General features: G+C 42.0%; 1 protein-coding gene across 1 annotated transcript in view; it reads right to left on the reverse strand.

The window, feature by feature from the left end:
- The window catches only part of RESF1 (retroelement silencing factor 1), a 45371-nt gene extending 26377 nt beyond the window's left edge, over positions 1-18994 (reverse strand). Inside the window, exons 1-2 of the mRNA XM_060776785.2 lie at positions 18616-18994; positions 15575-15692 (exon numbers count right to left, since the gene is read on the reverse strand). The gene's annotated coding sequence lies outside the window, so the exon portion shown is untranslated. The remainder of the gene's footprint in view (positions 1-15574; positions 15693-18615) is intronic.
- Between the last annotated feature and the right edge of the window lie 5159 nt (positions 18995-24153).

Genomic DNA, 24153 nt, shown 5'->3' on the forward strand with positions numbered 1-24153 from the left:
AACTACTGAGCGGGCTCCTTTCCTCCTTTCTGGGCTCTGTGTTATTGGCTTGAGCTGGGCTTTCTTTTAAAGCTGTATTATTTGAGCAAAAGAATCAAAGGAAAGCATAAGGAGCTCAGGTTGTTTTGTCATTTTTTATAAACCTTCAAATTGTTGCACCTCAGCAGGCATTCAGCTTGCTCACAGCACTCAACAGGAAACCAGACGTGGTAATAAACAGTTTATTGATAAAGCACATATAAAAAAGGGCCAAATGCACCGAATAATAGGGTAAAAATCCAAGTGTTAGTAAAAAAGCAATTCCCAAAATCAATAGGTAAATCCAAATAACAAGAGTTAAAACATAAACATTAATCCAGGAAACAAGAAACAAAAGAAGAGCATGAATCCATAAGTAAATTCATAAAGCCAGAAGCAAAACTTGACCTGGAATCTTGGACTTTGAGCTAAAGCGTGCACCAGGAACAAGACGGGAGTTTCTCACTCCAGTAGCGACCAGTAGTGATCTGAAATCCTAACAGCTCTCTCCCTAATTTAAGGGCTGCAAAACGTGAACACATTCCTTTGACCTTTAGAGACCCGCTTCTGCCTCTCTTTCCCATGGCTTTTCTTGCACTTGAATTTCGGTCCCCTCAGAAGGAGCCTGGCATCTCTGTCTAAGCTGCTTCCTTGGATAAGCTAACGTTATCCTCCCCTCCCTGCCTGTTGGTTTCCAAATCAGTTGCACTCTCACACTGTGACTCAGCCACAGCATCTTGCTCCAAAAGCCCCTCTGTTCTTTCAATTGGAGAACCATCTTGGCTCTAAGACCCCCTTTATCTGGGCACCCACAGAACCATCAGGCCCTGCTCCCCCACCCAAACCCCTCACTTTCATCAGCTGGCTGAACCACAACACAAATATAGGTATCACAGTGTGGGCAGTTGGAAGACATTGTTTCGCTGCAAAATCATGAGGGTATATTCATTGTTGTTCAGCATATTGTTGTATCTCAATAATCAGAGAATTTTTCCCAAACATATCTGCCCTGCATGATTCCAAGAACACTCATTCATTCGCTATTAGCAATAATCAGTCTGGAATACTTATGGTTTCCTCCCCAAAAAAATCATCTATTTTGAGTTGTTTAGAGGGCTTGTGAGGTCTGGCCATGTCAGGGCTTGTTCTAGTCTGGGGTTTTTGTTTTTTGTTCCCTATTTGCAGAGGAGATTAAAATAGAAGAAAGTTCAAGACAGTGAACTGCTGTGCCCAGTAGACTAAAAACAGCAGAGATATTGAGCTCCTTAAAATGCCTATCACGCCGGCGCCATCTTATCTGCTCTCTTTTTATCTTCACAGATATGGTAGACGGAAAACCTAGCTTAACTGTTTGTCTGGTTATTACCAAGATGCACTCAATTACAAGTCAAAAAAGAAGCACCATTAAAGTCCTGGCAGACCGTGCGAAAAAAACTGCGAACCCCACCTCCTCCAAGGTGAACTGAACCACCTAAACTGGGCTCTACAGGCCAATGGATACTCCACCACAGACATCAGAAGAGATTTATAGTTCCCCTACAATTGAACCACACCAACTATACAATTGGGTCAAAAATCCCTCACAGAACCCCCATGACCAACAGAAAAAACTAGAGAGATTTAGGAGGAATTGACAGTAATTTAGGAGCGATATAGTTCACCTACCTCTGGAGAGCACTGTGTTCCTAAGACCATCAGGAATATGTGTTTTCTGATGGTCTTTGGCAACCCCTCTGACGCCCCCCCTTGCAACCTCCACAGGGGACACAACTCCCAGGTTGAGAAACGCTGTCCTAGAGGAAAAGTTTTCTTACCATATATCAAGGGAACCACTAACCGTATAGGGAAGCTGATGAAGAAACACAACCTACAAACTATCTACAGACCCACTAAGAAAATCCAACAAATGCTACATACGGCAAATAACATTAGGGATCCTCTCACCTCTGCAGGAATCTACCGTATACCATGCAGCTATGGACAAGTCTACATAGGGACCACCAAACGCAGCACTGCCCAAACACGAATCAAGGAACATGAAAGGCACTGCAGACTAATTCAACCAGAGAAGGAAACCATAAAAATGAACAAAATCTGGCTACCAGTATTTAAAAAAACCCTCTAAAATCAGAACAACAAACAAAGAACAACACTCAGAAAACAGGGGAATTCCAGACAGGAAATAATCAGGGACAGTTAGCAACAATGGATTCCCCCAGACAGGAAGCAGACAGGCTTTGAAGCTGCAAGGCTATTCAATACCAATCAAGGTGGCCAACTGCAACATTCACATTTGTATCAAACAAACAAGTTTTTTCTCCCACCCTGGACATTCCATAGATATAACCCTACTTGACTAGTTTCTAACAGATCTCACAATCTCTGATTATGCCTGCCATAGCTGTGGGTAAAACATCAGGAGAGAATGCTTCTGGAACATGGTCATACAGCCTGGAAAACTCACAGCAACCCTCTATTTCTCTCTTAGCACCTGGAGAATAAAGCAGATGGCTTTGATAAACTGATCTACTTTCACTTCCTCTTCTAGGACAATCTCAGTGGTTGCCTAGTACCAATTGGCATATAATAACAAAGCTTCAATTACGTATTTTCCCAATGGAAACCACACAATAATTGCAAATCTCACTGGGGCTTTTTTCTCAACAAAAACAAAAGGTGGAAGAGGAGATCAATATAAAAAGCCAAATAGGAGCCAAGGCACAAGTACCTAATTTCCAGACAAAGGGTAGGTGACTTCTTATACTCTGGGGCCAACTTTCACTAAACCAGCCACGAATATTGTTGTTACAAGAGATAAAACAAATCTACTTCCAGATTCTTATTATAATACTTCAACAGGATTCTGGTGCTTTTCCGGATCTTGTAATCTGTTTAGACACAAAACTGCCACTCCTACTACCAGGAGCAGAAAAGAACTGAAGGGATGCCAAAAAATTCTGTCAACTTGCCAATAGTGTTCCCTATTTCTGAAAAGGTTTTCAGGCTTTAAAATAATACAGTGGGTCTTGATATCTGCTGAGGTTGGTTCCAGAACCTCCTGTGGATACCTAAATGTGTGGGTTCAGTGACATATATAATGGTCTTATATACTTATATACAGTGACATAGTAAAATGATCTTCCTTATATAAAATGACAAAATGAAGACCTTTTTTTTGGATTTTTATATATACGTATTTTCAAGCCATGTATGGTTGGATCCATGAATACAGAACCAGTGGAAATGGAGGCTGACAGTATTTGAAGATGCAGCTACCAACAAAACTTTAACAAAAAGTTGAACATGTTGAAAAAAGACCATAAGGAAAGAGTAACAAGCAAAACAACAAAAGATAAAGGCCATGACAGCAGTATGAAGGAGGTATACAATGGGAAAATGCATCTTTGTACACAAATAAAAAGAGACCTTCAATTTGTCTTCTTTTGTCTGCCTGCCTGCTTTTTCCGAAGTCAGTTTTTATAACAGAGCAATAAAACTCCAGCTGTCCTCTAGTAATATAGGAAACACAAAAACATGGCAAAAATAGCAAATGAAGACAATCATGTGTACACAAGGAAGTAGCAGAGAAATTACATGTTGGAGCATGTAAAAAATCAGTTGGTGGGTGTGTTAACTGAAAAACGCAAAGCACTAAGCTGATTGGTTGGGCCACACCCAGAAGCTGAGTCTGGGAGTTTTGGCAACAGTTACATATTTAGGTTTTCTGTGCAGGAGCTTGCTCCTTGGCTGCTGGAAGATCTTTTACATGGACACCTAAGGACTGTTTGAATCTCTCAAAGGACATTGTGTCAGTCAATGCAACTGTTCTCGTGACTGCATAACAAAAGGGTAAACACCTTATTCTTTACTGATCATATGTGTGGCATATATTTTCTCTGTGTGGATTGGTAAATATGTGAACTACACATGGCTTTTTCATTCCGCCACAGAACCTAATCTTTTAAGGAAACATGAGATGTTTACTTAGCTGGCAAAAAGACTGTGCTAGCAATCCTTTTCTAAAGAGCAGATTGTCTGAACAAAGAAAATCTGTTATTTTTATAGACTCTGGTTACATACATGCATCGTCACAATACAACATCAGTTTACACGTCATGGAAAGCTCCTGTTGCCTTCCTCAACATATGGCACAAACATTGGTTCTTTCTAAGAGCACTCTAAAAGCAGGGTTATAGATAGCAACAGCAAGTAAAGATAACATTTCATCTTCAACTCATCAATCAAATGGGGCCTCTGGTCACTTTAGGTCCTAGTGCCAGGCATAAGAAAGCTCCAGGAATGTTTAGATTAAGCAGCTCACTCCCTTTTTGCCTGACACAGACCACCTTCCTGAACCTGTTTTCTGTTACTTCTGAACTTCTGATACACAGACAGAAACAGTATGATTTTTCTATATTGTGTGCTTATTACATGCATACAATATATATGTGTGCGTGTGATTATATTTATTTCTAAATATTTATTTCTAAACGTATCAACAATGGGGCTTATTTCCAAAACTGCACATACAAGACTGGGTTGAAAATATAGAGGACATAATATATTACCCCTTGCATTTCCAAATTTAAAATTTTTGACACAATTTCACAATGGTTTCAACCTTAAACATTTATTTTCCTATAGATAATGATGCTCCTTCATAAGAGCTCTCAGGAATAATCTGCTATAGACAATGAAAGCTCAAAACCAGGAGTAAACTCCTTGAAATAAGATATGGTATTAACTACCTGTTTGTACAAGAAGCACACATTTGTTTCTATGATACATTTAGAACTAACACTCCATAAGCAATAGTATGCTGCTATGAATCCCACGGCCAATCCAGAGAAGCTTTCTGTTATCATCAGAAAATGCAACCTCAGCAGATCAGGAAATAAGGCCACAGAACATAGAATTATAGAGTTGGAAGAGACCTCGTGGGCCATTCAGTCCAACCCCTTGCCAAGAAGCAGGAAAATCACATTCAAAGCACCCCCCGACAGATGGCCAACCAGTCTCTGTTAAAAAGTCTCCAAAGGAGCCTCCACCACACTCCAGGGCAGAGAGTTCCTCTGCTGAACATCTTTCACAGTTAGGAAGTTCTTACTAATGTTCAGGGGGAATCTCCTTTCCTGTAGTATGAAGCCACTGTTCCGTGTTCTAGTCTCCAGGGCATCAGAAAACAAGCTTGCTCCCTCCTCCCTATGACTTCCCCTCACACATTTATACATGGCCATCATGGCTCCTCTCAGCCTTTTCTGCAGGCTAAACATACCCAACTCTTGAAGCCACTCCTCATAGGGCTTTTTCTCCTTTATCATTTTAGTCGCCCTTCTCTGGACACATTCCAGCTTATCAACATCTCCCCTCAATTGCAATGCCCAGAATTGGACACAATACTTCAAGTGTGGTCTGACCAAGGTAGAATAGAGGGGTAGCACGACTTTCCTGGATCTAGACACTATACTCCCATTTATGCAGGACAAAATCCCATTGCTTTTTAGCCGCCGCATGACATTGTTGGCTCATGTTTAACTTGTTGTTCACGAGGATTCCAAGATCTTTTTCACACGTACTGCTAGCACCCCTGCCCCATTCTGTATCTTTGCATTTCATTTTTTCTGCCTATGTGGAGTATCTTGTATTTGTCCTTGTTGAACTTCATGTTGTTAGTTTTGGCCCATATCTCCCTCATTTGTCACTCATCACTTATTTCCATGCTGAAGAGGAAGCACTGATGAGCAATAGTTTACATATTCAAGAACAGAGTCAGAGTGACCCTATCTTTCACACAATGCACTGCAAACAATGACTGTTTACACATGGATGTTCCTGCAGCAAGCCCATGAAGCATGGATAAGGTGCTCACATCTGAAATTAACCTTGTTCCATTTAACACCCCAGAGAGTGCTGTCTAGAAATATCTCCTCAATTAGCATTCTTAGCTCTATGGCCATTGTTGTTTTGAAGATACATGCATGTCAGACACATCTTAACTTATTTATTTCAATGGGGGTGTCTTTGCTGATGCAAATAGTAGCATTGAATTCAGAGATTTGTTTCAAAACTGCATATAAATATAGAGATAAAGAATATTTTTTTAAAAATCACCTGTATCCCAGTCTCCATGCCCTTTTTACTATTAAAAATGGAGAAAATAAAACATAAACCACACGTTTAATACAAAATATGGATTCCTACAGTGATCAACTCAAATTCCATATAGTCTTCATGGTTTGGGAAGGCTCTGTTTCCTAAGTCAATAATAATAATAATAATAATAATAATAATAATAATAATTTATATACTGTCCTATCTCCCCAAAGGGACTCAGGACGGTTTACAGACAAAAGAAGAAAGTGGCAAACATTCACTGCCAAAACGAACAAACAGCAAACAATAAATCTTATATTGTTCTCTATCCCTAATACTGCCATTTGACTTAAGCACTTTATCCATCAGTCTTATCCTCACAATTGATTTGTACCAATCTACCCACCCATACCCAGAAACTGATTATTGCAGATTCATTGGTTTTTGGTTTGATGGTTCCTCTTACATGCTGTTATAATGTTTGTTTTATTTTGATTAATGCTGTTATCTATGTATTTTAAACATAGTTAAAATGTGTTATTTTAACTATGTTTGATTGGGCTGTCCCCATGTATGCTGCCCAAGTCTCTTCAGGGTACAAAAAATTGTTGTTATTTATTATTATTATTATTATTATTATTATTATTATTATTATTATTATTAACCACCAGGATGACGTAGACTAGCTATTTGCTTCTCCAATACAGCAGATCAGCAGATCTGTGGTTGATTATTGTGACATGCAAATCCAACAGGATCCATCCCTCTGGCTTGTATTTCTCCTGAACAGAAGGGGGAGAATGTGATCAAATAAACAGGCAGTACCCAAGCGATATTATTGTAGTAAATCTGCCTGTCGTTTGAGCACAGCTATTAGGAAAAGATGGAAACAGTTCCAATTTGCAACCTTTACTATTTAACTAAATACGGTGGGAGTCTCAGCTCAAGCTGATCAAAGGACTACCAGACCTTTCCATTTGATCATGCCTGTATTTATAATACACTAGCTGTGCCCTGCCACGCGTTGCTGTGGCCTATAGTAAAACTTATCAAAGTTGAGGTAGATATCTGGACTATTATGAAAGAGAGGTACCTACCTATTCCTTCCCCCTTTTCCTCCCCCTTTCTCTCCTTTCTTCCTTCTCTACCTCTTTCTGTCTTTCACTACTTGGTTTCATCCTTCTCTCTTTCCTTCATTCCCTCCCCCTTTCTTCCTTTGCCAATCTTCCCTCTTTCTCTCCTTCTTTCCCTCCTTCCTTCCTTCCTTCCCTCCCATCTTTCCTTCTCCTCTTCTTTCTCTATCTCTTTCCTTCCTTCCCCCTTTTTCTTTCTTTTCTGCTGTCTCTCTTTTCTTTCCTTCCATCTTTCCTTTTCTTTCCTTTTCTTCTTCCTTCTTTCTCTAACTTTCCTTCCTTCCCCCTTTTTCTTTACCTCCCTTTCTCTTTCTTCCTTCTTTCCTTCCTTCCTGCCTTTCCTAGATTTTGACAGGGCGGGAAGGGGCGGGGTGGGGTTTGGAGGTGGCGTGAAGTAAAAGGAGGTAAGATTGGGGTGGGGGAGTGATGGAGCATGGGGTTGTGTGTGTGTGTGCAGCGGCGGGGGGAGTGATGGAGCGTGGGGTTGCGTGTGTGTGTGCGGCGGCGGGGGGGGGAGTGATGGAGCATGGGGTTGTGTGTGTGTGTGCGGCGGCGGGGGGAGTGGGGTTGTGTGTGTGCGTGCGGCGGCGGGGGGAGTGATGGAGCGTGGGGTTGCGTGTGTGTGTGCGGCGGCGGGGGGAGTGGGGTTGCGTGTGTGCGTGCAGCAGCGGGGGAAGTGATGGAGTGTGGGGTTGCGTGTGTGTGTGCGGTGGCGGGGGGAGTGGGGTTGCGTGTGTGTGTGCGGCGGCGGGGGGAATGATGGAGTGTGGGGTTGTGTGTGTATGTGTGGCAGGGGTGTGTGTGCGGGAAGCGGCGCGGCGGGGCTTGGAGTGGGCATGGTTTCCGCAGAGGGAACGTTGGCCGGAAGGGCATGTGCGCGCGCCAGGGAACTTGCGGCTGGGTGCCAATGCGCATGCTCAGTTGTTTTGCCGTTTTGTGAGTGTGTTGTTGTGTTGTTTTTCATTTTGAGTAGATACGTTTGTACCTTGTGGGTTGTGTTATGGGCATGGGAATTTTGGTTAAGTTTCGTTGGGGTTTTTTTGAGTTTTGTTTTTTTGCCGTTTTGAGTGTGTTGTGTTGTTTTTCATTTTGAGTAATATGTTTGTACCTTGTGGGTTGTGTTATGAGCATGGGAATTTTGGTTAAGTTTCGTTGGGTTTTTTAGAGTTTTATCCTTTTGCCGTTTTGTGAGTGTGTTGTTGTGTTGTTTTTCATTTTGAGTAGATATGTTTGTACCTTGAGGGTTGTGTTATGGGCATGGGAATTTTGGTTAAGTTTCGTTGGGGTTTTTTTGAGTTTTATTCTTTTGCCGTTTTGTGAGTGTGTTGTTGTGTTGTTTTTCATTTTGAGTAGATATGTTTGTACCTTGTGGGTTGTGTTATGGGCATGGGAATTTTGGTTAAGTTTCGTTGGGGGATTTTTGAGTTTTGTTGTTTTGCCGTTTTGTGAGTGTGTTGTTGTGTTGTTTTTCATTTTGAGTAGATATGTTTGTACCTTGTGGGTTGTGTTATGGGCATGGGAATTTTGGTTAAGTTTCGTTGGGGGATTTTTGAGTTTTGTTGTTTTGCCGTTTTGTGAGTGTGTTGTTGTGTTGTTTTTCATTTTGAGTAGATATGTTTGTACCTTGTGGGTTGTGTTATGGGCATGGGAATTTTGGTTAAGTTTCGTTGGGGGGTTTTTGAGTTTTGTTTCCTCGTTGGATGCCCCTAACAAATTTATATATATAGATGACAAACATTACATAAATTGTTGACCACTATTAATTATTAAACAAATGAAAGAGATACAGCTATCCATGTGTACAGTTCATATTCCAATAAACCTATATGACCTTTTACTGGTCAGCAGTTCATCTTTATCTTTTATTGGCATGTCACAGATCATGCAGTTCATCTTTATTTTCCACTAGATGTCCCTGGCCCAGTCTGGTTAAATGGAAAAGAAAGAGAAAGAGCAGGTTTCTAATATATTTAATTTCACAATGCTTGTGGGTATACAATATTTTTGTTGTTTCATTATCTGTGTAAATATAGGTTTGTCGACTGTAGAACACGCAACATATATTTCTCCATGTGAGAAGTAATCCGTGTCTAGATTTAACCACACAATTCTAAAGATTGGCACTGAGCTTTGTTGATGGGGATTGCAAACGCCAATTGAATTGGGAATGGCAATGTCTTAAACTGAAATAGTATATCTGTTGCAATCATAGGAATGCGGACATTTTCAACCCAGAATATCAAGGCAGATAATCCACAATGTCTGCGTTGTACTGGATTATATTTAAGTGTAGACTTAGGGCCCTTCTTTACAGCCATATAACACAGAACATCAAGGCAGACCATCCACAATGTCTGCTTTGAAGTGGGTAATTTGAGTCCAGATTGCGATATACAGTGGGAAAAAGGTATTTAGGCAGATATCAATTGTGCAAGTTCTCCACTTAAAAAGATGAGAGAGGCCTGTAATTGACATCATAGGTAGACCTCAACTATGAGAGACAACATGAGAAAACACATCCAGAAAATCAATCTGATTTTTAACAAATTTATTTGCAAATTATGGTGGAAAATAAGTATTTGGTCCATAACAAAAGTTCATCTCAATACTTATTGAGATGTTATATATCCTTTATTGGCAATGACAGAGGTCAAATGTTTTCTGTAAGTCCTCACAAGGTTGGCACACACTGTTGCTGGTATGTTGGCCCATTCCTCCATGCAGATCTCTTCAAGAGCAGTGATGGTTTGGGGCTGTCACTGGGCAACACAGACTTTCAACTCCCTCCAAAGGTTTTCTATAGGGTTGAGATCTGGATAGTGGATAGGCCACTCCAGGACCTTGAAATGCTTCTACCGAAGCCACTCCTTTGTTGCCCTGGCGATGTACTTGGGATCATTGTCATACTGAAAGACCCAGCTACGTTTCATCTTCAGTGTCCTTGTTGATAGAAGGAGGTTTGCACTCAAAATCTCACGAAACACGGCTCCATTCATTCTTTCATATATCAGTCACCCTGGTCCCTTTGCAGAGAAATAGCCCCAAAGCATGATGCTGCCACCCCTTCACAGTAGGTATGGTGTTTTTTGGATGCAACTCAGCATTCTTTCTCCTCTAAACATGACGAGTTGTGTTTCTGCCAAACAGTTCTACTTGGATTAATCTGACTATATGACATTCTCCCAATACTCTTCTGGATCATCCAAATGCTTTCTAGCAAACTTCAGTTGGCCCCGGACATGTACTGGCTTGAGCAGGGGGACACGTCTGGCACTGCAGGATCTGAGTCCCTGGCGGCATAATATGTTACTGATGGTAGCGTTTGTTAAGTTGGTCCCAGTTCTGTGCAGGTCATTCACTAGGTTCCCCCATGTGGTTCTGGGATTTTTGCTCACCATTCTTGTGATCATTTTGACCCCATGGGGTGAGATCTTGCGTGGAGCCCCAAATCGAGGGAGATTATCAGTGGTCTTGTATCTCTTCCATTTTCTAATTATTGCTCTCACAGTTGATTTCTTTACACCAAGCTGCTTGCCTATTGCAGATTCAGTTTTCCCAGTCTGCTGCAGAGCGACAATTTTGTTTCTGGTGTCCTTCAACAGGTCTTTGACCTTCACCATAGTGGAGTTTGGAGTGTGACTGCTTAAGGCTGTGGACAGGTGTCTTTTATACTGATAACAAGTTCAAATAGGTGCCATTACTATAAGTAATGATTGGAGGACAGAGGAGTCTCTTAAAGAAGAAGTTACAGGTCTGTGAGGCCCAGAAATCATGCTTGTTTGTAGGTAACCAAATACTTATTTTCCTCCATAATTTGCAAATAATTTTTTCCCCACTGTAAATTAATGTGGATTGTATACAGCTGTGTGGAAGGGGCCTAAAGAAAGTCACAGGGCACCCAAAGGAGCCCCAATGAAATTAATAATAAACATACAGCGGCATTGCTGAGGGGGGAGGTGGCATTGGAGGAGGGAAGGAGAGAGAAAGACCCACCCCCCTCAGATGAGACAATGATTGATAGTGAAGGCTTTTATTTAAAGGGGAGGATATGAAGTTAGGGAAACCCAACGGAGAGTGTGCAATGCACATGCCCCCTCAGCCAAATAAACACACAGAGCCCATGAGGTGAGGCCTGCCTTACCTGCCCAAAGAGGCCTGGTGAGTGGTCGAGGCGCGCTCCCTTTCCCTTAGGTGCAACTTTGGACTGAGAAGCAGCATTGAGTTGGAAAGGCAATGGCACGGCAAATGCTAAGCAAGGGGCTTTGAATGAAATTAACAGAGCAACACGGAAGAAAATGTTTTTAAGAAACAAGATTTGACATGTAGAGGTCATACAAAGTTCAAGCTTACATAGGCAGTTGTGTTGTGGTTAAGCCAAAGGTTGTGGTTGAGTGCAGAGTCTGCAGGTACAAGAAGGTACTTTCCATCAAAAGGTCAAGGGAGGGGGGCTGGAAAGAGAGTACTTTCTTGACCTATTACTTGAGTATAAAGGTCAGCAGAAACAGAGGAGGGGGCGGCAGTCTTTGAAAGCTCATACAGAAGTGATGACTGTCCGTCTCATGCTGATCAGCTTGAATAAATGGTGTCTTACATGAACCAATTGGACTCTGTGGATGTCTTCGAAAAGGGACCCCGCACCCTAAATGATCCCTTAAAAAATGACACTTCTCAATTCCAACGTAATGTTACACTAAATAATTAAATCAAAATGAAACTAAATTGAAATCTATGAAAATTCAATTTCACAATCCATTCAGAAACATTGAAATAGAATCGTAAAATATATAGTATAGCGTGTGCTGCTTTAACGTCCAACACATGGTGCTGTTTTTCAAAAAAGCATAATTTTACCTGTCACATGTGTGACATGTATATAATAGTAGGTATATGAAAACTTAAAAACATATGCCTATTCAAATGCTACATTGCGTCAGTATTTCAAAGCAAACGGTGAAGAACTTTGAGAAATTTGAGATTTTGAACAAAATTTACATTTTTATTTATATAAATTACTAGCTTTACCCGCCACGCGTTGCTGTGGCCAGCCTTCTCTCCCTCTTTCTCTGCTTCTTTCACTCCTTCCTTCATTCCATTTTCTTCTTTCCTTTCTTCCTTCTCTATCTGTTTACTTCCTTCCTTAGCTGTTTGCTTTCATCCTTCCTTCTCCTTATTTCTTTCCTTCCCTGCGTCTTTCTCTCCTTCTTTCTGTTTGGATGGCGTATGGGCGGGGCGGCGGAGGGTGGGGGCGTGGCTGTCTTGGAGGGGGCGTGGGTGGGGGAGGAGGGGGAGGGGGAGGAGGAGGGAAAGATTGGGTCAGTGCGGGAAGGGGCGGGGTGGCGAAGGCAGGGGGCGTGGGCGGGGGGGAGGAGGGGGAGGATGGCGTATGGGCGGGTAGGTGTGGCGAAGGGAGGGGCGTGGCTTCCACGGAGGGGGCGTGGTCCGGCCATGTGCGCGCGGCGGGCGGCTCGCGCCGGGACGCCTCTGCTCATGCTGTTTGTTTCTGTGATTGTGAGTTTGTGATAATGTTGTTTTGAATTGTGATGAGTGTTGTGCATACCTTGTGGTTTGAGGTATGCGTACGGCAAGTTTGGTGAGTTTTCGTCTGGGGGTTTTCGCGTTTTGCGGCCCCTAACGACGCCCTTTTGGATTTTATATATATAGATATAGATTTAATTAATAAAATAATCCCATATGGAGTAAGTCCATAATCTATAGTATATATTATTTTACTATGCTTCATTAGTTATTAAGTCACCCTAGATGGCGTTCATTGTTCACATCCTTTTAGGTAACCTTTCATTAATGATTATATTAAGTAACGCTAGGTTAAGTCTATAGTTCATACTACGCAGATGCTCTTATTTGCACTTACTAACTTATCATTATGTCATTAATTGTCTTATCAGAATGGAATGTTCACGGTACAGGAACAGCTGATTTTAAAGTAGATATAACTGATTTTAATGTTGTGTAATTTTATAGTTATTTGATGTCCCAGCATGGAATGCTTGCTGTACATATGTTGTGCTCCGCACTGAGCCCCCTTTGGGGTGAAAAGGGCAGAATATAAATGTTTCAAATAAATAAATAATACATGACATGTTCTGTTAATCAATATCAGACTGCCGGTAAGATCAGAGGTTAGAAAATTTCCTACAGATTCTTATAATTGTTCCTATTAAATTATTCCATCAGAACACAAGAAAGTATTACATTAAGGCAATTTCAAATAGCTGCTCTCACAACATAGGACTTCGTAGGTAATAACCTGCACTTTGAATTGGGTCTGGAAGCAATTCAGTGGTTTTGGCAAAATCTCCATAACCTTTTGGAGATTTTATGATCTTTGGAAAGGCATGACCAAAGTTGTAACCTTTTGAAAAATGCTGCCATGCCCTCTTGGTAAAAGCATGACCTGTTGGAGTCATAAGCTTTCGGGAAAATGGCATTCAAGACAATTAAGTTTCTCAGCCGTTAAACTGATATCTTAAATATGTCTTTAAACTGTTAGGGACAAAGATATGCCCACGCATTATATACCGTATATACTTGAGTATAAGCTGACCCGAATTTAAGCCGAGGGACCTAATTTTACCACAAAAACTGGAAAAACGTATTGACTCAAGTATAAGCCGAGGGTGAGAAATGTAGCTGCTACTGGTAATCATCAGTAGGTTAAATGTTTTTGAGTATTTACATAAAACTGTAATTTAAGGTAAGACTGCCCAACTCTGGTTCAACCATTATTCTAACCTCCTTCAATGTAAATGTGCTCTTACTTATTACCTATAATGACAGAATAAAATAATAAATATAATAACATGTAATAAAAATAATAAGAGTAAATAATGGAAATTTAATAATAATAGTAATAATAATAAAGTAATAAATGTAATATAATAGAGTAAAATAATAAATGCAATAAATATAATAATACAGTAAAATAATGTAAATGTAATAAAAGAGTAAAATTATAAATGTATTAAAAGTAATAACAGAGTAAAATAATATAAATGTAATAATAATAGAGTAAAATAATAAATGTGATAAAAATAATACTAATAGCAGAGTAAAATAATAAATAACCTTGATTCAAGTATAAGCCGAGGGGATTTTTTTCAGCATAAAAAAGGGGCTGAAAAACTAGGCTTATACTCGAGTATATACAGTATATTCTGCAGAGTTTGAGAAGTGTTCTTTTTAGTTGCTCAAAAACATCTACTGTCCCTTCAAATATATTTGCCTTTAAATCATGCTCTCAAGAAACAAAAATACAGTAAGTAGACTTCTTTAAAAGTAAAATAGTTGGTTTACTCACAAACTTCATGTATTCAGCATACAGGTACTTTGCATATCAATCCAGTTACAGATAGGATTTGAAGTAGTTTCTCTGTGTCAATAACACAGGGCATCTTTCTCATAATCAACAGTCCAAAGTCTAAAACATCTCTCTATTATGAAAGTCTAATAGTCTCTGAAGTCTGTTTCAACTCACTTCTAAAAGCATACATCTTTTTCTACTGAAGTCTCTAAGCATATAGTTCCCACTGAAGTCTGAGGCATACTGTTCTAAAGTAGAGTCTGCGTCCTGAACAAGCCCAGACCTGATCACTTGGTCTGCAGTCCCACCCACAACAAAGAGTTAAAGAAAAACTGCAAACCAATATACACATATACGATACAGGAAGCAATCCGAGTTATATCCTATACAAATAATTAGTGTAGGTTTGAAGAAAGTTACTATTTCCAACAGGCAGCCATGGAGCTGCTTCAAGAGGGCAGTCTACAACCTGCCCCTGTAAGCAGTCTGGCTGCAGATCTTTACATTAATTGAAGCTTCTGGGACCATCTTCAAAGGCAGCCCCACATAAAGTGCATTGCAATAATGCATACAAGATGTAACTAAGGCACGGACAACCATCGCCAAGTCATTATATATTATACATCGAATTCGCAGTTTATATATACATGTCATTAATCATTACTTCTTCCAACTTATATAAATGATTAATCACTAACCATCACCTAGAGGTCAGCAGTTCGAATCCGGGAACCTCAAACATCTGGGCATCCCCTGGGCAATGTTCTAGGATGGCAAAATTCTCTCACACCACAAGCAACTTGCAGTTTCTCAATTCGCTCCTGACACGAAAAAAAAATCTGGATACTCAAATATAATGGAGTTCCTTATATAAAATGGAAAAATCAAGGTTTTCTTTTTGGATTTAAAAAATCAAATAGCGGGTGATGGAATCTGGGAATACTGAATCTGTGAATACAGAGGGAGGACTATACTTGTGCTAAAGAAATGTTAAAATAGATTTACTCACAGTGGGCCCATTATCCCAGCTGAAAGTAATGCAACATCACATCTTTCCATAGGCGCCTGTTGATCTGTATAGCCTGGCGACAGATTATTTTTAGCTGTAGCTTTGCAATGTCAGTTTCCTGAAAGAAAAATGCTCTGTGAGGATTGGTTTCTTGCACATCAAAGGAAAAAACACAAAATCACTGGCTCCTGGACAGATGGCAGTTACAACAAAGAACAGGAAATGTCTGGAGGGAGGTAGGGAACAGCTGGAATGAATTAAAAGCACATATAACTCCGCTTGCCTCATTTCCTGCTTCACAAAAATGCAGAGACAATATTCTGGAGATGGCAAACTCCCAGGTATTATCACCATTTATTATTCTGTTTCCTTACTTAATAATAATAATAATAATAATAATAATAATAATGTAAATCAGTGCTTCTCGACCTGTAGGTTCTGTCCCAACTTACCTGTCCGAACGCATCTCCTCCTATGAACCCGCTAGAACGTTAAGATCGTCTGGGGAGGCCCTGCTCTCGGTCCCGCCTGCATCATAAGTACGTCTGGTGGGGACGAGAGACAGGGCCTTCTCAGTGGTGGCCCCTCGGCTGTGGAACACCCTTCCTACAGAAATTAGATTGGCCCTCTCCCTATTAGCATTTTGGAGGAAAGCGAAGACCTGGTTTTTCGTGCAGGCATTTGAATAGGCAGTGTATTGAATATAGGAATATGAAACAATGGATTATGAGACTGGATCTTGATTCTACCTATGAGACGTTAATGAGATGTTATAGTTATGTTTAATTGATTGTTTATTATGTCATTGTTTTAATTGGTTTTTAACTGTTTTATGATGTTGAGCATTGAATTTTGCTATTGTTAACCGCTTTGAGTCGCCCAAGGGCTGAGAAAAGTGGTATATAAATTAAGTAAATAAATAAATAAATAGGTCCCCTGCTGTTTTGGCCTACAACTCCCAGAAATCCCAGCCAGATTTTGGAGGATTTCTGGAAGCTGAAGGACAAAACAGCTGGGGACCCTCAGGTTGAGAACTGACTGGTGTAAATAAAGGCATGCGAAGTGAGTGCTTGTAGATTCATAGCAATACAAAAGCATGCCTTTATTTATTGTATTATAAATAAATAAATAATAACATAGATTGAGCATCCCTTATCCCAAATACTCAGAAGTAGAAGCATTTTGGAGTTTGGTGTTTTTGTTTTTTATCAGATTTTGAAATACCTATATTTGCCTATACTTGCATAATGAGATATCTTAGGAGCCAAGACCAAAGTCTAAACATGTAGATTTCATAGACGCTTCATACACACAGCCTGGGGATAATTTTTTACACATTGTTTTGTACGTGAAACAAAATTTCTGCTTCTAAACCAGGTATGGGCCAACTTGAGCCCTCCAGGTGTTTTGGACTTCAACTTCCACCATTCCTAACAGCCTCAGGCCCCCTCCTATGCCTGAGACTGTTAGGAATGGCGAGAGTTGAAGTCCAAAACACCTGTGTAAGGGTACGCCATCCCTAAACCCTCCGGGATCTTACCAGGTCGCTATAGATCGCCACAGGAGTCCAATCAGTTAGAGCAAAACACAGGTTTATTTCAGACTGCAGTAAGAAAGGCGGACAGACAGCATACACAGTAGCAATGCCCATACCAAGCTGCTGTGCCTAATGGCACGACCGTTGAGCTTATATACCCTCAACAATGCATTTAGCAACCATATTCCAGTTACATAACACGCCCTGTGTACCCTGTGGTCAACCACCAGTAAACATGTAGCAACCATGTACCCTGTGGTTAGCGGTTGTTCCGAGAAGCTATGGGGCAACTATGTTCTCTGTGGTCAGCCTGTTCCAAGCAACCATGTACCGTGTTGTCAAACAGTAGCAATCATGGAGCAAGTGTGCCTTGGTCAATTATCCTGTTTACCACAGGAGTCCAAGTACCAAGTACGGCATGCCTACCTCAGGCAACTTGCAATGTTCCCAATATAATATGCATGCAGCCTATATGTCTAAACCACCCCCGGAAGCCCCTAAATATGGCATATCATCTCCCTCACCTGGAGGGCCCAAGTTGGTCCATGCATGAGCTATCTCTATCTACTAATTTGCATATGGTTTCTGATTGGCCAACCTCAACATTCTAATATTCTGAGGCTGATATGAATTATGGGAGTTGAAGTCCAAAACACCTGGAGGGCCCAAGTTTACTCAAGCCTACTCTAAAGCATCAGAAAGCAAGGGGGTCACTCTCTTGTGTCCCATGTTGGGAGGATTTCAGGATTATGGGATGCTCAACTGATACTAATAGTAATAGCTCACTCAACATAGGACTCAGGAGTCTCACACTTCGAAAAAACACAATGAAGAAGCCTCCAGCTGCAGTTTAAAACAGTATCAGTGTAAACTTAGATAACCCAGTTCAAAGCAGATATTCTGGGTCAGGGCCGTAGCCAGAAAAAAATTTCAGGGAGGGTTGACAATTTCGGCGGGGAAGAGGAGGTAAAAATTTCAGGGGGGGGGGTTGAAAATTTCGGGGAGGGTTGAAAATTTCGGGGGGGGGGGTTTGAAACCTGCCTCCTAGCTCACACTGAAGCAAAGAGGCAGAGCAACCTTCAATAACCCACAGCTCCGCCCCTGTCAACCACCTCCACCAAGTCTGGCCTCCTTAATGAGAGCATTCAACACACATACACATAATTTGGTTGCTTCACTACATCGGCTATTGCTGCAAGTAATGACAGTGTGAATAAATTGTCAATATTTGCTTGAGATAGTGCTTACAGTTCTGGAGGGACTCTTAATTTTTTTGCATCTCATAGACTTAGCATGGGGATTTGGTTAACCAGTTAAAATTCGTGAGTAAACCAGGTTTTTTTGTAAAAAATCTGAAACATTTCGGGGGGGGGGTTGAACCCCTAAAACCACCCCCTCGCTACAGGCCTGTTCTGGGTTATATGGCTGTGCAAAAGGGCCCTGCAGTGTCTTACAGAAGCCTCCAGCTGCAAGGAAGAAACATCAGCTCCAATTCCAAACTTACCAAACAAAGGAGAAATCCCGCCTGAGTTTAGAGGGAGGCGTGAATATTTCCTGCTCTCACCATTTCCAATCCGCTTCCACTTTTCCCCACTTCCTTCTCCTTCTTATCCTTCGCCCTCCCCAGCAGAAAGAGCAAAAATCCGGTCCCAAATCGCTGCAATACCGGCCAAACGGGCCCAAAGCTTTTCCCTTGGAGCAGCCTGGAAATGAAAAAAGCATCCGACTTTGCAAAGCAGCAGCCTGCGTTGCGTCCTGTATTGAGCTGCGTTTGGCTTCTTAAGCGGCCCTCGTTCTCTCTCCAAGGGCTACTAAAGCACTTTCCTCGCTTCTCGGGGCTTCTCTTCCCCGCCTTCCTTTCCCTGGAGCCACCCCCGAGGAAGAGGGGGAGAAAGGGGAGGGAGGGAAAGCCTCCCCCGGGGAAGCTAACAAGCCCAGCAAAAGCCTCAAAGCGGCCCTCCATCGCCCTCTGCCGCCGGCTTGTGCTTTTTGTGCTCACAGCTGAAAACTAAACAAACACTTAAGGAAGTAATCATTAATCACACGGACAGCTGGTGAATCAAGTCAAACTGGCAGGTTGTCAAAAGATGGAAACACAAAAGATAATTTGTCTTAGAGCTCTTCCACATAGCCCTATATCCCATAATATCAAGGCAGAAAATCCCACATTATCTGAGTATGGACTCAGGGCCCTTCCACACAGGGTTATCTGAGTATAAAGAGCCATATATTGTTATTATTGTCGAAGGCTTTCATAGCTGGAATCACTAGGTTCTTGTGGGTTTTTTCGGGCTATAGAGCCATGTTCTAGAGGCATTTCTTCAACCAGAGAAGTCAGCCATAGCAGAGCACCTGATGAACCAGCCTGGCCACAGCATATTATTTGAGAACACAGAAATGCTGGACCACACCAACAACCACCATGTCAGACTACAGAGAAGCCATTGAAATCCACAAGCATGTGGACAATTTCAACAGAAAGGAAGAGACCATGAAAATGAACAAAATCTGGCTACCAGTATTAAAAAAACTCAAAAATTACAACAGCAAAACAACAGAGAGGAAACAACCAGGCACAGATTAACACCTCCCAGCAAGAGATTTTCCCAGGCTCAGGCAGGCCTTCAAATGCTAATGAAGGTGATCAGCTGAAACATTCACACCTAACTGCAGCAGGGAAGAGCTCCTTGCCCCACCCCAGCCATTCCACAGATATATAAACCCATTGTTCTAATTCCAACAGACCTCACACCTCTGAGGATGCTTGCCATAGATGCAGGCGAAACATCAGGAGAAATGCCTCTAGAACATGGCTCTATAGCCCGAAAAAACCCACAAGAACCTATTATTATTATTATTATTATTATTATTAAACTTTATTTGTACCCCGCTAGCATCTCCCGAAGGATTCGATGCGGCTTACACAGGCCGAGGCCTCAACACACAACAATACAATACAATCTAAGCAAATCAAACAATTAAAGACAGAAATGGAGATGAGCACCACGCCCCAAAGTCAGACATGACTGGACTTAATGCCAGGGGACTACCTTTACCTTTACCTAATGGAGAAAGGCAGGGAGTTTCAGAAAAACATCTATTTCTGTTTTATTGACTATTCTAAAGCCTTTGACTGTATGGATCATAATAAATTGTGGCAAGTTCTTGGTGGGATGGGGATACCAAGTCACCTTATCTCTCTCCTGAGGAATCTGTATAATGACCAAGTAGCAACAGTAAGAACTGACCATGGAGCAAGAGACTGGTTCAAGACTGGGAAAGGAGTATGGCAGGGCTGTATACTCTCACCCAACCGAGAATCATAGAATTATAGAATCAAACAGTTGGAAGAGACCTCATGGGCCATCCAGTCCAACCCCCTGCCAAGAAGCAGGAATATTGCATTCAAATCACCCCTGACAGATGGCCATCCAGCATCTGTTTAAAAGCTTCCAAAGAAGGAGCCTCCACCACACTCCGGGGCAGAGAGTTCCTCATTGTGGGAGATGTCTTCACTGTGGGAGAACATGTGGATCAAGAATAGGGCTCCACAGCCTCCTATGGGCCACCACCAGGAGGACCATCACCTTGGAGGTCCATCATCCTCAAGCTACGAGGGATCGTCCAAGCAAGTAAGTAAAGTGTATCAGAATATCTGCTTTGAACTGGGTTATCTGAGTCTACACTGCCATATATTCCAATTCAAAACAGAAAATGTAGGATTTTATTCAGCTGTGTGGAAGGGGTCTTATTCAACCATAGCAGAGTACCTTATGAACCAAGCTGGGGCCCTTCCACACAGCCCTATAACCCAGAATATCAAGGCAGGAAAACCTACAATATCTGAGTGTGGACTCAGATAACCCAGGGCCCATCCACACAGCTCTATAACCCAGATTATTAAGGCAGAAAACCCCACAATATCTGCTTTGAACTGGGTAATCTGAGTCTACGTTCAGATACGGTGGGATATTCTGGGATATAGGGCTGTATGGAAGGGCCCTTAGACCCAGCATATCAGTGAGGGACCGATGAGTTTCCTCACTGAGGCTGACTAACTCTAACAGACTTTGGCCTACTCAGTCTCCTCAGCGCGAAGCTGGACCACTCAAACAACCAACACGGGCCTTTCCACACAGCCATATTACCCAGAATATCAAGGCAGAAAATCCCACAACATCTGCTTTGAACTGGGTAATCTGAGTCCACATGGACAGCAAGTTAAACATGAGCCAACAATGTGATGTGGCGGCAAAAAAAGCCAATGGGATTTTGGCCTGCATCAATAGGAGCATAGTGTCTAGATCTAAGGAAGTCATGCTACCCCTCTATTCTGCCTTGGTTAGACCACACCTGAAATACTGTGTCCATTTCTGGGCACCACAATTGAAGAGAAATGTTGACAAGCTGGAATGTGTCCAGAGAAGGGCAACTAAAATGATCAAGGGTCTGGAAAACAAGTCCTATGAGGAGCGGCTTAAGGAGCTGGGCATGTTTAGCCTGAAGAAGAGAAAGCTGAGAGGAGATATGATAGCCATGTATAAATATGTGAGAGGAAGTCACAGGGAGGAGGGAGCAAACTTCTCTTCTGCTTCCCTGGAGACTAGGACGCGGAGCAATGGCTTCAAACTACAAGAAAGGAGATTCCATCTGAACATGAGAGTTCAGCAGTGGAACTCTCTGCCCCGGAGTGTGGTGGAGGCTCCTTCTTTGGAAGCTTTTAAACAGAGGCTGGATGGCCATCTGTCAGGGGTGCTTTGAATGCAATATTCCTGCTTCTTGGCAGGGGGTTGGACTGGATGGCCCATGAGGTCTCTTCCAGCTCTATGATTCTAAAGCAGAAAATGTGGAATATTATTCAGCTGTGTGGAAGGGGGCCATGACAGAGAAGCCACTGAAAATCCACAAGCACATGGACAATTTCAACAGAAAGGAGGAAACCATGAAAATGAACAAAATCTGGCTACCAGTATTTAAAGACTCTAAAATCAGTATATAAAGAGCAACACTAATCAATCGGGGCCAGCTAACACCTCGGCTTATCAACAAAAGATCCTCCTCATAAACGTATAGCAGAGCAGCTCATTAGCAGCAGTAAAATAGCCCAAAGTGATTAAAAAGAACAAAAACGCAAAGACCAATGTTCTATCTTCCACATGAGGCTTTTGTTTGTAGTTAAATAATACAGTTGCACTATTTACAACAACAAGGTTTTGCTAACATAAATAAATAAAGAAATACATAGTAACTTTACATGCATCAACCTTTATACACTGGAGCTCCCTCACACAAGGCTTCTCTCACACAGACGAGGCTTCTCTCACACAGAGGTTTACCCCATAGACAAGCCTCCTCACACAGACTGAGGCAAACTAACTCTAACAGGCTTCGGCCTACTCACTTTCCTCAGGGCGATGCTAGCTTTGGCCCACTAACTCTAACAGGCTTCGGCCTACTCACTCTCCTCAGGGCGATGCTAGCTTTGGCCCACTAACTCTAACAGGCTTCGGCCTACTCACTCTCCTCAGGGCGATGCTAGCTTTGGCCCACTAACTCTAACAGGCGTCTGCCTACTCACTCTCCTCAGGGCGATGCTAACTTTGGCCCACTAACTCTAACAGGCTTCGGCCTACTCACTCTCCTCAGTGCGATGCTAGCTTTGGCCCACTAACTCTAACAGGCTTCCGCCTACTCACTTTCCTCATGGCGATGCTAGCTTTGGCCCACTAACTCTACAAGGCTTCGGCCTACTCACTCTCAGGGCGATGCTAGCTTTGGCCCACTAACTCTAACAGGCTTCGGCCTACTCACTCTCCTCAGGGCGATGCTAGCTTTGGCCCACTAACTCTAACACGCTTCGGCCTACTCACTCTCCTCAGGGCGATGCTAGCTTTGGCCCACTAACTCTAACAGGCTTCGGCCTACTCACTCTCCTCAGGGCGATGCTAGCTTTGGCCCACTAACTCTAACAGGCTTCGGCCTACTCACTCTCCTCAGTGCGATGCTAGCTTTGGCCCACTAACTCTAACAGGCTTCGGCCTACTCACTCTCCTCAGGGCGATGCTAGCTTTGGCCCACTAACTCCAACAGGCTTCGGCCTACTCACTCTCCTCAGTGCGATGCTAGCTTTGGCCCACTAACTCTAACAGGCTTCGGCCTACTCACTCTCCTCAGTGCGATGCTAGCTTTGGCCCACTAACTCTAACAGGCTTCGGCCTACTCACTCTCCTCAGGGCGATGCTAGCTTTGGCCCACTAACTCCAACAGGCTTCGGCCTACTCACTCTCCTCAGGGCGATGCTAGCTTTGGCCCACTAACTCTAACAGGCTTCGGCCTGCTAACTCACCCTTTTGTAATCAAAAATACCCAGTTAATTTTTAATATTTCTGACATTTAAATGATAACACTGTTCAACGGAGAAAAAGTTTTAGGCCTCAAAATAGTTGTTCTTTTGTGATTTTGGGGTGCTGAAAATGAAAATGACATTTAAAAATGTATATTGGCTCTAGTTTTTATGATATAAGCAATCACGTGATCACGTATGGTTGAAAAAATGCATGTTGCGACTTACACTATGGAAGATTCTAGAAAGTTGCGGGCCTGAAAATAGCTGTTCTTTTATGATTTTGGGGTGTTGAAAATGAAAATGACATTTAAAAATGTATATTGGCTCTAGTTTTTATGATATAAGCAATCACGTGATCATGTATGGTTGAAAAAATGCATGTTGCGACTTACACTATGGAAGATTCTAGAATACTCTAGAAAGTTGGATGACGCCGTATTAGTGCCATGTGCAAAAGCCAGAAAGCCCTATATAAGGCCAGACTTTTGAACGGTGAGGGTCAGTCAGTTGAAGACTGAGACAGTATAGTTAAACATCATTTTACATTGTTCTTTTTACTGTAGTTATGCCTCCTCACATGTGTGTAAATAAAGCACTATGGAAAAAAGAGATCAAGGCAAATGGACTACGTCAATGCTGTCAGACTACTGCTGGAGCATTGTAAGAGACAATCCTTTCCTTGAATACAAAAGAAAA

The sequence above is a fragment of the Anolis sagrei genome, chromosome 5, assembly GCF_037176765.1.
Source record: "Anolis sagrei isolate rAnoSag1 chromosome 5, rAnoSag1.mat, whole genome shotgun sequence".
NCBI lineage: Eukaryota > Metazoa > Chordata > Lepidosauria > Squamata > Dactyloidae > Anolis > Anolis sagrei.